Source organism: Pseudorca crassidens, chromosome 18, assembly GCF_039906515.1.
Source record: "Pseudorca crassidens isolate mPseCra1 chromosome 18, mPseCra1.hap1, whole genome shotgun sequence".
NCBI classification, from domain to species: domain Eukaryota; kingdom Metazoa; phylum Chordata; class Mammalia; order Artiodactyla; family Delphinidae; genus Pseudorca; species Pseudorca crassidens.
Window position 1 is genome coordinate 148,742 of NC_090313.1, and position 14,862 is coordinate 163,603.

Below are 14,862 nucleotides of genomic sequence, written 5' to 3' on the forward strand. Positions count from 1 at the left end.
TAAACCGTCCCCGTCCCCTAACCCTAACCCTAGCCCGAACCCTAACCCTAACCCTTCCCCGAAGCCTGACCCTCACCCGGCCCCTAATCCTAACCCGTACGCTGACACTCACCCGCGCCCTCACACGTACGCTCCCCCTAAAGCGTTGTCGTGCCCTCACCTGGACCCTAAACCGTCCCCGTCCCCTAACCCTAACCCTAGCCCGAACACTAACCCTAACCCTTCCCCGAAGCCTGACCCTCACCCGTCCCCTAATCCTAACCCGTATGCTGACACTCACCCGCGCCCTCACACGTACGCTCCCCCTAAAGCGTTGTCGTGCCCTCACCTGGACCCTAAACCGTCCCCGTCCCAAAACCTAACCCTAGCCCGAACCCTTACCCTAACCCTTCCCAGAAGCCTGACCCTCACCCGTCCCCTAATCCTAACCCGTACGCTGACACTCACCCGCGCCCTCACACGTACGCTCCCCCTAAAGCGTTTTCGTGCCCTCACCTGGGCCCTAAACCGTCCCCGTCCCCAAACCCTAACCCTAGCCCAAACCCTAACCCTAACCCTTCCCCGAAGCCTGACACTCACCCGTCACCTAATCCTAACCCGTACGCTTACAGTCACCCGCGCCCTCACACGTACGCTCCCCCTAAAGCGTTGTCGTGCCCTCACCTGGACCCTAAACCGTCCCCGTCCCCTAACCCTAACCCTAGTCCGAACCCTATCCCTAACCCTTCCCCGAAGCCTGACCCTCACTCGTCTCCTAATCCTAACCCGTACGCTGACACTCACCCGCGCCCTCACACGTACGCTCCCCCTAAAGCGTTGTCGTGCCCTCACCTGGACCCTAAACCGTCCCCGTCCCCTAACCCTAACCCTAGCCCGAACCCTAACCCTAACCCTTCCCCGAAGCCTGACCCTCACCCGTCCCCAATCCTAACCCGTACGCTGACACTCTCCCGTGCCATCACACGTATGCTCCCCCTAAAGCGTTGTCGTGCCCTCACCTGGACCCTAAACCGTCCCCGTCCCCTAACCCTAACCCTAGCCCGAACCCTAACCCTAACCCTTCCCCGAAGCCTGACCCTCACCCGTCCCCAATCCTAACCCGTACGCTGACACTCACCCGCGCCCTCACACGTACGCTCCCCCTAAAGCGTTGTCGTGCCCTCACCTGGACCCTAAACCGTCCCCGTCCCCTAACCCTAACCGTAGCCCGAACCCTAACCCTAACCCTTCCCCGAAGCCTGACCCTCACCCGTCCCCAATCCTAACCCGTACGCTGACACTCACCCGCGCCCTCACACGTACGCTCCCCCTAAAGCGTTGTCGTGCCCTCACCTGGACCCTAAACCGTCCCCGTCCCCAACCCTAACCTTAGCCCGAACCCTTACCCTAACCCTTCCCAGAAGCCTGACCCTCACCCGTCCCCTAATCCTAACCCGTACGCTGACACTCACCCGCGCCCTCACACGTACGCTCCCCCTAAAGCGTTGTCGTGCCCTCACCTGGGCCCTAAACCGTCCCCGTCCCCTAACCCTAACCCTAGCCCAAACCCTAACCCTAACCCTTCCCCGAAGCCTGACCCTCACCCGTCACCTAATCCTAACCCGTACGCTGACACTCACCCGCGCCCTCACACGTACGCACCCCCTAAAGCGTTGTCGTGCCCTCACCTGGACCCTAAACCGTCCCCGTCCCCTAACCCTAACCCTAGCCCGAACCCTAACCCTAACACTTCCCCGAAGCCTGACCCTCACCCGACCCCTAATCCTAACCCGTACGCTGACACTCACCCGCGCCCTCACACGTACGCTCCCCCTAAAGCGTTGTCGTGCCCTCACCTGGACCCTAAACCGTCCCCGTCCCCTAACCCTAACCCTAGCCCGAGCCCTAACCCTAACCCTTCCCCGAAGCCTGACCCTCACCTGTCCCCTAATCCTAACCCGTACGCTGACACTCACCCGCGCCCTCACACGTACGCTCCCCCTAAAGAGTTGTCGTGCCCTCACCTGGGCCCTAAACCGTCCCTGTCCCCTAACCCTAGCCCGAACCCTAACCTTAACCCTTCCCCGAAGCCTGACCCTCACCCGTCCCCTAATCCTAACCCGTACGCTGACAGTCACCCGCGCCCTCACACGTACGCTCCCCCTAAAGCGTTGTCGTGCCCTCACCTGGACCCTAAACCGTCCCCGTCCCCTAACCCTAACCCTAGCCCGAACCCTAACCCTAACCCTTCCCCGAAGCCTGACCCTCACCCGTCCCCAATCCTAACCCGTACGCTGACACTCACCCGCGCCCTCACACGTACGCTCCCCCTAAAGCGTTGTCGTGCCCTCACCTGGACCCTAAACCGTCCCCGTCACCTAACCCTAACCCTAGCCCGAACCCTAACCCTAACCCTTCCCCGAAGCCTGACCCTCACCCGTCCCCAATCCTAACCCGTACGCTGACACTCACCCGCGCCCTCACACGTACGCTCCCCCTAAAGCGTTGTCGTGCCCTCACCTGGACCCTAAACCGTCCCCGTCCCCTAACCCTAACCCTAGCCCGAACCCTAACCCTAACCCTTCCCCGAAGCCTGACCCTCACCCGTCCCCTAATCCTAACCCGTACGCTGACACTCACCTGCGCCCTCACACGTACGCTCCCCCTAAAGCGTTGTCGTGCCCTCACCTGGACCCTAAACCGTCCCCGTCCCCTAACCCTAACCCTAGCCCGAACCCTAACCCTAACCCTTCCCCGAAGCCTGACCCTCACCCGTCCCCAATCCTAACCCGTACGCTGACACTCACCCGCGCCCTCACACGTACGCTCCCCCTAAAGCGTTGTCATGCCCTCACCTGGACCCTAAACCGTCCCCGTCCCCTAACCCTAACCCTAGCCCGAACCCTAACCCTAACCCTTCCCCGAAGCCTGACCCTCACCCGTCCCCTAATCCTAACCCGTACGCTGACACTCACCCGCGCCCTCACACGTACGCTCCCCCTAAAGCGTTGTCGTGCCCTCACCTGGACCCTAAACCGTCCCCGTCCTCTAACCCTAACCCTAGCCCGAACCCTAAGCCTAACCCTTCCCCGAAGCCTGACCCTCACCCGGCCCCTAATCCTAACCCGTACGCTGACACTCACCCGCGCCCTCACACGTACGCTCCCCCTAAAGCGTTGTCGTGCCCTCACCTGGACCCTAAACCGTCCCCGTCCTCTAACCCTAACCCTAGCCCGAACCCTAAGCCTAACCCTTCCCCGAAGCCTGACCCTCACCCGGCCCCTAATCCTAACCCGTACGCTGACACTCACCCGCGCCCTCACACGTACGCTCCCCCTAAAGCGTTGTCGTGCCCTCACCTTGACCCTAAACCGTCCCCGTCCACTAACCTTAACCCTAGCCCGAACCCTAACCCTAACCCTTCCCCGAAGCCTGACCCTCACCCGTCCCCTAATCCTAACCCGTACGCTGACACTCACCTGCGCCCTCACACGTACGCTCCCCCTAAAGCGTTGTCGTGTCCTCACCTGGACCCTAAAACGTCCCCGTCCCCTAACCCTAACCCTAGCCCGAACCCTAACCCTAACCCTTCCCCGAAGCCTGACCCTCACCCGTCCCCTAATCCTAACCCGTACGCTGACACTCACCTGCGCCCTCACACGTACGCTCCCCCTAAAGCGTTGTCGTGCCCTCACCTGGACCCTAAACCGTCCCCGTCCCCTAACCCTAACCCTAGCCCGAACCCTAACCATAACCCTTCCCCGAAGCCTGACCCTCACCCGTCCCCAATCCTAACCCGTACGCTGACACTCACCCGCGCCCTCACACGTACGCTCCCCCTAAAGCGTTGTCGTGCCCTCACCTGGACCCTAAACCGTCCCCGTCCCCTAACCCTAACCCTAGCCCGAACCCTTACCCTAACACTTCCCAGAAGCCTGACCCTCACCCGTCCCCTAATCCTAACCCGTACGCTGACACTCACCCGCGCCCTCACATGTACGCTCCCCCTAAAGCGTTGTCGTGCCCTCACCTGGGCCCTAAACCGTCCCCGTCCCCTAACCCTAACCCTAGCCCGAACCCTAACCCTAACCCTTCCCCGAAGCCTGACCCTCACCCGGCCCCTAATCCTAACCCGTACGCTGACACTCACCCGCGCCCTCACACGTACGCTCCCCCTAAAGCGTTGTCGTGCCCTCACCTGGACCCTAAACCGTCCCCGTCCCCTAACCCTAACCCTAGCCCGAACACTAACCCTAACCCTTCCCCGAAGCCTGACCCTCACCCGTCCCCTAATCCTAACCCGTATGCTGACACTCACCCGCGCCCTCACACGTACGCTCCCCCTAAAGCGTTGTCGTGCCCTCACCTGGACCCTAAACCGTCCCCGTCCCAAAACCTAACCCTAGCCCGAACCCTTACCCTAACCCTTCCCAGAAGCCTGACCCTCACCCGTCCCCTAATCCTAACCCGTACGCTGACACTCACCCGCGCCCTCACACGTACGCTCCCCCTAAAGCGTTTTCGTGCCCTCACCTGGGCCCTAAACCGTCCCCGTCCCCAAACCCTAACCCTAGCCCAAACCCTAACCCTAACCCTTCCCCGAAGCCTGACACTCACCCGTCACCTAATCCTAACCCGTACGCTTACAGTCACCCGCGCCCTCACACGTACGCTCCCCCTAAAGCGTTGTCGTGCCCTCACCTGGACCCTAAACCGTCCCCGTCCCCTAACCCTAACCCTAGTCCGAACCCTATCCCTAACCCTTCCCCGAAGCCTGACCCTCACTCGTCTCCTAATCCTAACCCGTACGCTGACACTCACCCGCGCCCTCACACGTACGCTCCCCCTAAAGCGTTGTCGTGCCCTCACCTGGACCCTAAACCGTCCCCGTCCCCTAACCCTAACCCTAGCCCGAACCCTAACCCTAACCCTTCCCCGAAGCCTGACCCTCACCCGTCCCCAATCCTAACCCGTACGCTGACACTCTCCCGTGCCATCACACGTATGCTCCCCCTAAAGCGTTGTCGTGCCCTCACCTGGACCCTAAACCGTCCCCGTCCCCTAACCCTAACCCTAGCCCGAACCCTAACCCTAACCCTTCCCCGAAGCCTGACCCTCACCCGTCCCCAATCCTAACCCGTACGCTGACACTCACCCGCGCCCTCACACGTACGCTCCCCCTAAAGCGTTGTCGTGCCCTCACCTGGACCCTAAACCGTCCCCGTCCCCTAACCCTAACCGTAGCCCGAACCCTAACCCTAACCCTTCCCCGAAGCCTGACCCTCACCCGTCCCCAATCCTAACCCGTACGCTGACACTCACCCGCGCCCTCACACGTACGCTCCCCCTAAAGCGTTGTCGTGCCCTCACCTGGACCCTAAACCGTCCCCGTCCCCAACCCTAACCTTAGCCCGAACCCTTACCCTAACCCTTCCCAGAAGCCTGACCCTCACCCGTCCCCTAATCCTAACCCGTACGCTGACACTCACCCGCGCCCTCACACGTACGCTCCCCCTAAAGCGTTGTCGTGCCCTCACCTGGGCCCTAAACCGTCCCCGTCCCCTAACCCTAACCCTAGCCCAAACCCTAACCCTAACCCTTCCCCGAAGCCTGACCCTCACCCGTCACCTAATCCTAACCCGTACGCTGACACTCACCCGCGCCCTCACACGTACGCACCCCCTAAAGCGTTGTCGTGCCCTCACCTGGACCCTAAACCGTCCCCGTCCCCTAACCCTAACCCTAGCCCGAACCCTAACCCTAACACTTCCCCGAAGCCTGACCCTCACCCGACCCCTAATCCTAACCCGTACGCTGACACTCACCCGCGCCCTCACACGTACGCTCCCCCTAAAGCGTTGTCGTGCCCTCACCTGGACCCTAAACCGTCCCCGTCCCCTAACCCTAACCCTAGCCCGAGCCCTAACCCTAACCCTTCCCCGAAGCCTGACCCTCACCTGTCCCCTAATCCTAACCCGTACGCTGACACTCACCCGCGCCCTCACACGTACGCTCCCCCTAAAGAGTTGTCGTGCCCTCACCTGGGCCCTAAACCGTCCCTGTCCCCTAACCCTAGCCCGAACCCTAACCTTAACCCTTCCCCGAAGCCTGACCCTCACCCGTCCCCTAATCCTAACCCGTACGCTGACAGTCACCCGCGCCCTCACACGTACGCTCCCCCTAAAGCGTTGTCGTGCCCTCACCTGGACCCTAAACCGTCCCCGTCCCCTAACCCTAACCCTAGCCCGAACCCTAACCCTAACCCTTCCCCGAAGCCTGACCCTCACCCGTCCCCTAATCCTAACCCGTACGCTGACACTCACGTGCGCCCTCACACGTACGCTCCCCCTAAAGCGTTGTCGTGCCCTCACCTGGACCCTAAACCGTCCCCGTCCCCTAACCCTAACCCTAGCCCGAACCCTAACCCTAACCCTTCCCCGAAGCCTGACCCTCACCCGTCCCCAATCCTAACCCGTACGCTGACACTCACCCGCGCCCTCACACGTACGCTCCCCCTAAAGCGTTGTCGTGCCCTCACCTGGACCCTAAACCGTCCCCGTCCCCTAACCCTAACCCTAGCCCGAACCCTAACCCTAACCCTTCCCCGAAGCCTGACCCTCACCCGTCCCCTAATCCTAAACCGTACGCTGACACTCACCCGCGCCCTCACACGTACGCTCCCCCTAAAGCGTTGTCGTGCCCTCACCTGGACCCTAAACCGTCCCCGTCCCCTAACCCTAACCCTAGCCCGAACCCTAACCCTAACCCTTCCCCGAAGCCTGACCCTCACCCGTCCCCTAATCCTAACCCTTACGCTGACACTCACCCGCGCCCTCACACGTACGCTCCCCCTAAAGCGTTGTCGTGCCCTCAACTGGGCCCTAAACCGTCCCCGTCCCCTAACCCTAACCCTAGCCCAAACCCTAACCCTAACCCTTCCCCGAAGCCTGACACTCACCCGTCACCTAATCCTAACCCGTACGCTGACAGTCACCCGCGCCCTCACACGTACGCTCCCCCTAAAGCGTTGTCGTGCCCTCACCTGGACCCTAAACCGTCCCCGTCCCCTAACCCTAACCCTAGCCCGAACCCTAACCCTAACCCTTCCCCGAAGCCTGACCCTCACCCGTCCCCTAATCCTAACCCGTACGCTGACACTCACCCGCGCCCTCACACGTACGCTCCCCCTAAAGCGTTGTCGTGCCCTCACCTAGACCCTAAACCGTCCCCGTCCCCTAACCCTAACCCTAGCCCGAGCCCTAACCCTGACACTTCCCCGAAGCCTGACCCTCACCCGTCCCCTAATCCTAACCCGTACGCTGACACTCACCCGCGCCCTCACACGTACGCTCCCCCTAAAGCGTTGTCGTGCCCTCACCTGGGCCCTAAACCGTCCCCGTCCCCTAACCCTAGCCCGAACCCTAACCCTAACCCTTCCCCGAAGCCTGACCCACACCCATCCCCTAATCCTAACCCGTACGCTGACAGTCACCCGCGCCCTCACACGTACGCTCCCCCTAAAGCGTTGTCGTGCCCTCACCTGGACCCTAAACCGTCCCCGTCCCCTAACCCTAACCCTAGCCCGAACCCTAACCCTAACCCTTCCCCGAAGCCTGACCCTCACCCGTCCCCTAATCCTAACCCGTACGCTGACACTCACCCGCGCCCTCACACGTACGCTCCCCCTAAAGCGTTGTCGTGCCCTCACCTGGACCCTAAACCGTCCCCGTCCCCTAACCCTAACCCTAGCCCGAACCCTAACCCTAACCCTTCCCCGAAGCCTGACCCTCACCCGTCCCCTAATCCTAACCCGTACGCTGACACTCACCCGCGCCCTCACACGTACGCTCCCCCTAAAGCGTTGTCGTGCCCTCACCTGGACCCTAAACCGTCCCCGTCCCCTAACCCTAACCCTAGTCCGAACCCTAACCCTAACCCTTCCCCGAAGCCTGACCCTCACTCGTCCCCTAATCCTAACCCGTACGCTGACACTCACCCGCGCCCTCACACGTACGCTCCCCCTAAAGCGTTGTCGTGCCCTCACCTGGACCCTAAACCATCCCCGTCCCCTAACCCTAACCCTAGCCCGAACCCTAACCCTAACCCTTCCCCGAAGCCTGACCCTCACCCGTCCCCAATCCTAACCCGTACGCTGACACTCACCCGTGCCATCACACGTACGCTCCCCCTAAAGCGTTGTCGTGCCCTCACCTGGACCCTAAACCGTCCCCGTCCCCTAACCCTAACCCTAGCCCGAACCCTAACCCTAACCCTTCCCCGAAGCCTGACCCTCACCCGTCCCCAATCCTAACCCGTACGCTGACACTCACCCGCGCCCTCACACGTACGCTCCCCCTAAAGCGTTGTCGTGCCCTCACCTGGACCCTAAACCGTCCCCGTCCCCTAACCCTAACCGTAGCCCGAACCCTAATCCTAACCCTTCCCCGAAGCCTGACCCTCACCCGTCCCCAATCCTAACCCGTACGCTGACACTCACCCGCGCCCTCACACGTACGCTCCCCCTAAAGCGTTGTCGTGCCCTCACCTGGACCCTAAACCGTACCCGTCCCCTAACCCTAACCCTAGCCCGAACCCTAACCCTAACCCTTCCCCGAAGCCTGACCCTCACCCGTCCCCTAATCCTAACCCGTACGCTGACACTCACCCGCGCCCTCACACGTACGCTCCCCCTAAAGCGTTGTCGTGCCCTCACCTGGACCCTAAACCGTCCCCGTCCCCTAACCCTAACCCTAGCCCGAACCCTAACCCTAACCCTTCCCCGAAGCCTGACCCTCACCCGTCCCCTAATCCTAACCCGTACGCTGACACTCACCCGCGCCCTCACACGTACGCTCCCCCTAAAGCGTTGTCGTGCCCTCACCTTGACCCTAAACCGTCCCCGTCCCCTAACCCTAACCCTAGCCCGAACCCTAACCCTAACCCTTCCCCGAAGCCTGACCCTCACCCGGCCCCTAATCCTAACCCGGACGCTGACACTCACCCGCGCCCTCACACGTACGCTCCCCCTAAAGCGTTGTCGTGCCCTCACCTAGACCCTAAACCGTCCCCGTCACCTAACCCTATCCCTAGCCCGAACCCTAACCCTAACCCTTCCCCGAAGCCTGACCCTCACCCGTCCCCTAATCCTAACCCGTACGCTGACACTCACCCGCGCCCTCACACGTACGCTCCCCCTAAAGCGTTGTCGTGCCCTCACCTGGACCCTAAACCGTCCCCGTCCCCTAACCCTAACCCTAGCCCGAACCCTAACCCTAACCCTTCCCCGAAGCCTGACCCTCACCCGTCCCCTAATCCTAACCCGTACGCTGACACTCACCCGCGCCCTCACACGTACGCTCCCCCTAAAGCGTTGTCGTGCCCTCACCTGGACCCTAAACCGTCCCCGTCCCCAACCCTAACCCTAGCCCGAACCCTTACCCTAACCCTTCCCAGAAGCCTGACCCTCACCCGTCCCCTAATCCTAACCCGTACGCTGACACTCACCCGCGCCCTCACACGTACGCTCCCCGTAAAGCGTTGTCGTGCCCTCACCTGGACCCTAAACCGTCCCCGTCCCCTAACCCTAACCCTAGCCCGAACCCTAACCCTAACCCTTCCCCGAAGCCTGACCCTCACCCGTCACCTAATCCTAAGCCGTACGCTGACAGTCACCTGCGCCCTCACACGTACGCTCCCCCTAAAGCGTTGTCGTGCCCTCACCTGGACCCTAAACCGTCCCCGTCCCCTAACCCTAACCCTAGCCCGAACCCTAACCCTAAACCTTCCCCGAAGCCTGACCCTCACCCGTCCCCTAATCCTAACCCGTATGCTGACACTCACCCGCGCCCTCACACGTACGCTCCCCCTAAAACGTTGTCGTGCCCTCACCTGGACCCTAAACCGTCCCCGTCCCCAACCCTAACCCTAGCCCGAACCCTAACCCTAACCCTTCCCCGAAGCCTGACCCTCACCCGTCCCCTAATCCTAACCCGTACGCTGACACTCACCCGCGCCCTCACACGTACGCTCCCCCTAAAGCGTTGTCGTGCCCTCACCTGGACCCTAAACCGTCCCCGTCCCCTAACCCTAACCCTAGCCCGAACCCTAACCCTAACCCTTCCCCGAAGCCTGACCCTCACCCGTCCCCTAATCCTAACCCGTACGCTGACACTCACCCGCGCCCTCACACGTACGCTCCCCCTAAAGCGTTGTCGTGCCCTCACCTTGACCCTAAACCGTCCCCGTCCCCTAACCCTAACCCTAGCCCGAACCCTAACCCTAACCCTTCCCCGAAGCCTGACCCTCACCCGGCCCCTAATCCTAACCCGGACGCTGACACTCACCCGCGCCCTCACACGTACGCTCCCCCTAAAGCGTTGTCGTGCCCTCACCTAGACCCTAAACCGTCCCCGTCACCTAACCCTATCCCTAGCCCGAACCCTAACCCTAACCCTTCCCCGAAGCCTGACCCTCACCCGTCCCCTAATCCTAACCCGTACGCTGACACTCACCCGCGCCCTCACACGTACGCTCCCCCTAAAGCGTTGTCGTGCCCTCACCTGGACCCTAAACCGTCCCCGTCCCCTAACCCTAACCCTAGCCCGAACCCTAACCCTAACCCTTCCCCGAAGCCTGACCCTCACCCGTCCCCTAATCCTAACCCGTACGCTGACACTCACCCGCGCCCTCACACGTACGCTCCCCCTAAAGCGTTGTCGTGCCCTCACCTGGACCCTAAACCGTCCCCGTCCCCAACCCTAACCCTAGCCCGAACCCTTACCCTAACCCTTCCCAGAAGCCTGACCCTCACCCGTCCCCTAATCCTAACCCGTACGCTGACACTCACCCGCGCCCTCACACGTACGCTCCCCGTAAAGCGTTGTCGTGCCCTCACCTGGGCCCTAAACCGTCCCCGTCCCCTAACCCTAACCCTAGCCCGAACCCTAACCCTAACCCTTCCCCGAAGCCTGACCCTCACCCGTCACCTAATCCTAAGCCGTACGCTGACAGTCACCTGCGCCCTCACACGTACGCTCCCCCTAAAGCGTTGTCGTGCCCTCACCTGGACCCTAAACCGTCCCCGTCCCCTAACCCTAACCCTAGCCCGAACCCTAACCCTAAACCTTCCCCGAAGCCTGACCCTCACCCGTCCCCTAATCCTAACCCGTATGCTGACACTCACCCGCGCCCTCACACGTACGCTCCCCCTAAAGCGTTGTCGTGCCCTCACCTGGACCCTAAACCGTCCCCGTCCCCAACCCTAACCCTAGCCCGAACCCTTACCCTAACCCTTCCCAGAAGCCTGACCCTCACCCGTCCCCTAATCCTAACCCGTACGCTGACACTCACCCGCGCCCTCACACGTACGCTCCCCCTAAAGCGTTGTCGTGCCCTCACCTGGACCCTAAACCGTCCCCGTCCCCTAACCCTAACCCTAGCCCGAACCCTAACCCTAACCCTTCCCCGAAGCCTGACCCGCACCCGTCCCCTAATCCTAACCCGTACGCTGACACTCACCCGCGCCCTCACACGTACGCTCCCCCTAAAGCGTTGTCGTGCCATCACCTGGACCCTAAACCGTCCCCGTCCCCTAACCCTAAACCTAGACCGAACCCTACCCCTAACCCTTCCCCGAAGCCTGACACTCACCCTTCCCCAATCCTAACCCGTACGCTGACACTCACCCGCGCCCTCACACGTACGCTCCCCCTAAAGCGTTGTTGTGCCCTCACCTGGACCCTAAACCGTCCCCGTCCCCTAACCCTAACCCTAGCCCGAACCCTAACCCTAACCCTTCCCCGAAGCCTGACCCGCACCCGTCCCCTAATCCTAACCCGTACGCTGACACTCACCCGCGCCCTCACACGTACGCTCCCCCTACAGCGTTGTCGTGCCCTCACCTGGACCCTAAACCGTCCCCGTCCCCTAACCCTAACCCTAGCCCGAACCCTAAACCTATCCCTTCCCCGAAGCCTGACCCTCACCCGTCCCCTAATCCTAACCCGTACGCTGACACTCACCCGCGCCCTCACACGTACGCTCCCCCTAAAGCGTTGTCGTGCCCTCACCTGGACCCTAAACCGTCCCCATCCCCTAACCCTAACCCTAGCCCGAACCCTAACCCTAACCCTTCCCCGAAGCCTGACCCTCACCCGTCCCCTAATCCTAACCCGTACGCTGACACTCACCTGCGCCCTCACACGTACGCTCCCCCTAAAGCGTTGTCGTGCCCTCACCTGGACCCTAAACCGTCCCCGTCCCCTAACCCTAACCCTAGCCCGAACCCTAACCCTAACCCTTCCCCGAAGCCTGACCCTCACCCGTCCCCTAATCCTAACCCGTACGCTGACACTCACCTGCGCCCTCACACGTACGCTCCCCCTAAAGCGTTGTCGTGCCCTCACCTGGACCCTAAACCGTCCCCGTCCCCTAACCCTAACCCTAGCCCGAACCCTAACCCTAACCCTTCCCCGAAGCCTGACCCTCACCCGTCCCCTAATCCTAACCCGTACGCTGACACTCACCCGCGCCCTCACACGTACGCTCCCCCTAAAGCGTTGTCGTGCCCTCACCTGGACCCTAAACCGTCCCCGTCCCCTAACCCTAACCCTAGTCCGAACCCTAACCCTAACCCTTCCCCGAAGCCTGACCCTCACTCGTCCCCTAATCCTAACACGTACGCTGACACTCACCCGCGCCCTCACACGTACGCTCCCCCTAAAGCGTTGTCGTGCCCTCACCTGGACCCTAAACCGTCCCCGTCCCCTAACCCTAACCCTAGCCCGAACCCTAACCCTAACCCTTCCCCGAAGCCTGACCCTCACCCGTCCCCAATCCTAACCCGTACGCTGACACTCACCCGTGCCATCACACGTATGCTCCCCCTAAAGCGTTGTCGTGCCCTCACCTGGACCCTAAACCGTCCCCGTCCCCTAACCCTAACCCTAGCCCGAACCCTAACCCTAACCCTTCCCCGAAGCCTGACCCTCACCCGTCCCCAATCCTAACCCGTACGCTGACACTCACCCGCGCCCTCACACGTACGCTCCCCCTAAAGCGTTGTCGTGCCCTCACCTGGACCCTAAACCGTCCCAGTCCCCTAACCCTAACCGTAGCCCGAACCCTAACCCTAACACTTCCCCGAAGCCTGACCCTCACCCGTCCCCAATCCTAACCCGTACGCTGACACTCACCCGCGCCCTCACACGTACGCTCCCACTAAAGCGTTGTCGTGCCCTCACCTGGACCCTAAACCGTCCCCGTCCCCTAACCCTAACCCTAGCCCGAACCCTAACCCTAGCCCTTCCCCGAAGCCTGACCCTCACCCGTCCCCTAATCCTAACCCGTACGCTGACACTCACCCGCGCCCTCACACGTACGCTCCCCCTAAAGCGTTGTCGTGCCCTCACCTGGACCCTAAACCGTCCCCGTCCCCAACCCTAACCCTAGCCCGAACCCTTACCCTAACCCTTCCCAGAAGCCTGACCCTCACCCGTCCCCTAATCCTAACCCGTACGCTGACACTCACCCGCGCCCTCACACGTACGCTCCCCCTAAAGCGTTGTCGTGCCCTCACCTGGGCCCTAAACCGTCCCCGTCCCCTAACCCTAACCCTAGCCCAAACCCTAACCCTAACCCTTCCCCGAAGCCTGACACTCACCCGTCACCTAATCCTAACCCGTACGCTGACAGTCACCCGCGCCCTCACACGTACGCTCCCCCTAAAGCGTTGTCGTGCCCTCACCTGGACCCTAAACCGTCCCCGTCCCCTAACCCTAACCCTAGCCCGAACCCTAACCCTAACCCTTCCCCGAAGCCTGACCCTCACCCGTCCCCTAATCCTAACCCGTACGCTGACACTCACCCGCGCCCTCACACGTACGCTCCCCCTAAAGCGTTGTCGTGCCCTCACCTAGACCCTAAACCGTCCCCGTCCCCTAACCCTAACCCTAGCCCGAGCCCTAACCCTATCACTTCCCCGAAGCCTGACCCTCACCCGTCCCCTAATCCTAACCCGTACGCTGACACTCACCCGCGCCCTCACACGTACGCTCCCCCTAAAGCGTTGTCGTGCCCTCACCTGGGCCCTAAACCGTCCCCGTCCCCTAACCCTAGCCCGAACCCTAACCCTAACCCTTCCCCGAAGCCTGACCCACACCCATCCCCTAATCCTAACCCGTACGCTGACAGTCACCCGCGCCCTCACACGTACGCTCCCCCTAAAGCGTTGTCGTGCCCTCACCTGGACCCTAAACCGTCCCCGTCCCCTAACCCTAACCCTAGCCCGAACCCTAACCCTAACCCTTCCCCGAAGCCTGACCCTCACCCGTCCCCTAATCCTAACCCGTACGCTGACACTCACCCGCGCCCTCACACGTACGCTCCCCCTAAAGCGTTGTCGTGCCCTCACCTGGACCCTAAACCGTCCCCGTCCCCTAACCCTAACCCTAGCCCGAACCCTAACCCTAACCCTTCCCCGAAGCCTGACCCTCACCCGTCCCCTAATCCTAACCCGTACGCTGACACTCACCCGCGCCCTCACACGTACGCTCCCCCTAAAGCGTTGTCGTGCCCTCACCTGGACCCTAAACCGTCCCCGTCCCCTAACCCTAACCCTAGTCCGAACCCTAACCCTAACCCTTCCCCGAAGCCTGACCCTCACTCGTCCCCTAATCCTAACCCGTACGCTGACACTCACCCGCGCCCTCACACGTACGCTCCCCCTAAAGCGTTGTCGTGCCCTCACCTGGACCCTAAACCGTCCCCGTCCCCTAACCCTAACCCTAGCCCGAACCCTAACCCTAACCCTTCCCCGAAGCCTGACCCTCACCCGTCCCCAATCCTAACCCGTACGCTGACACTCACCCGTGCCATCACACGTAT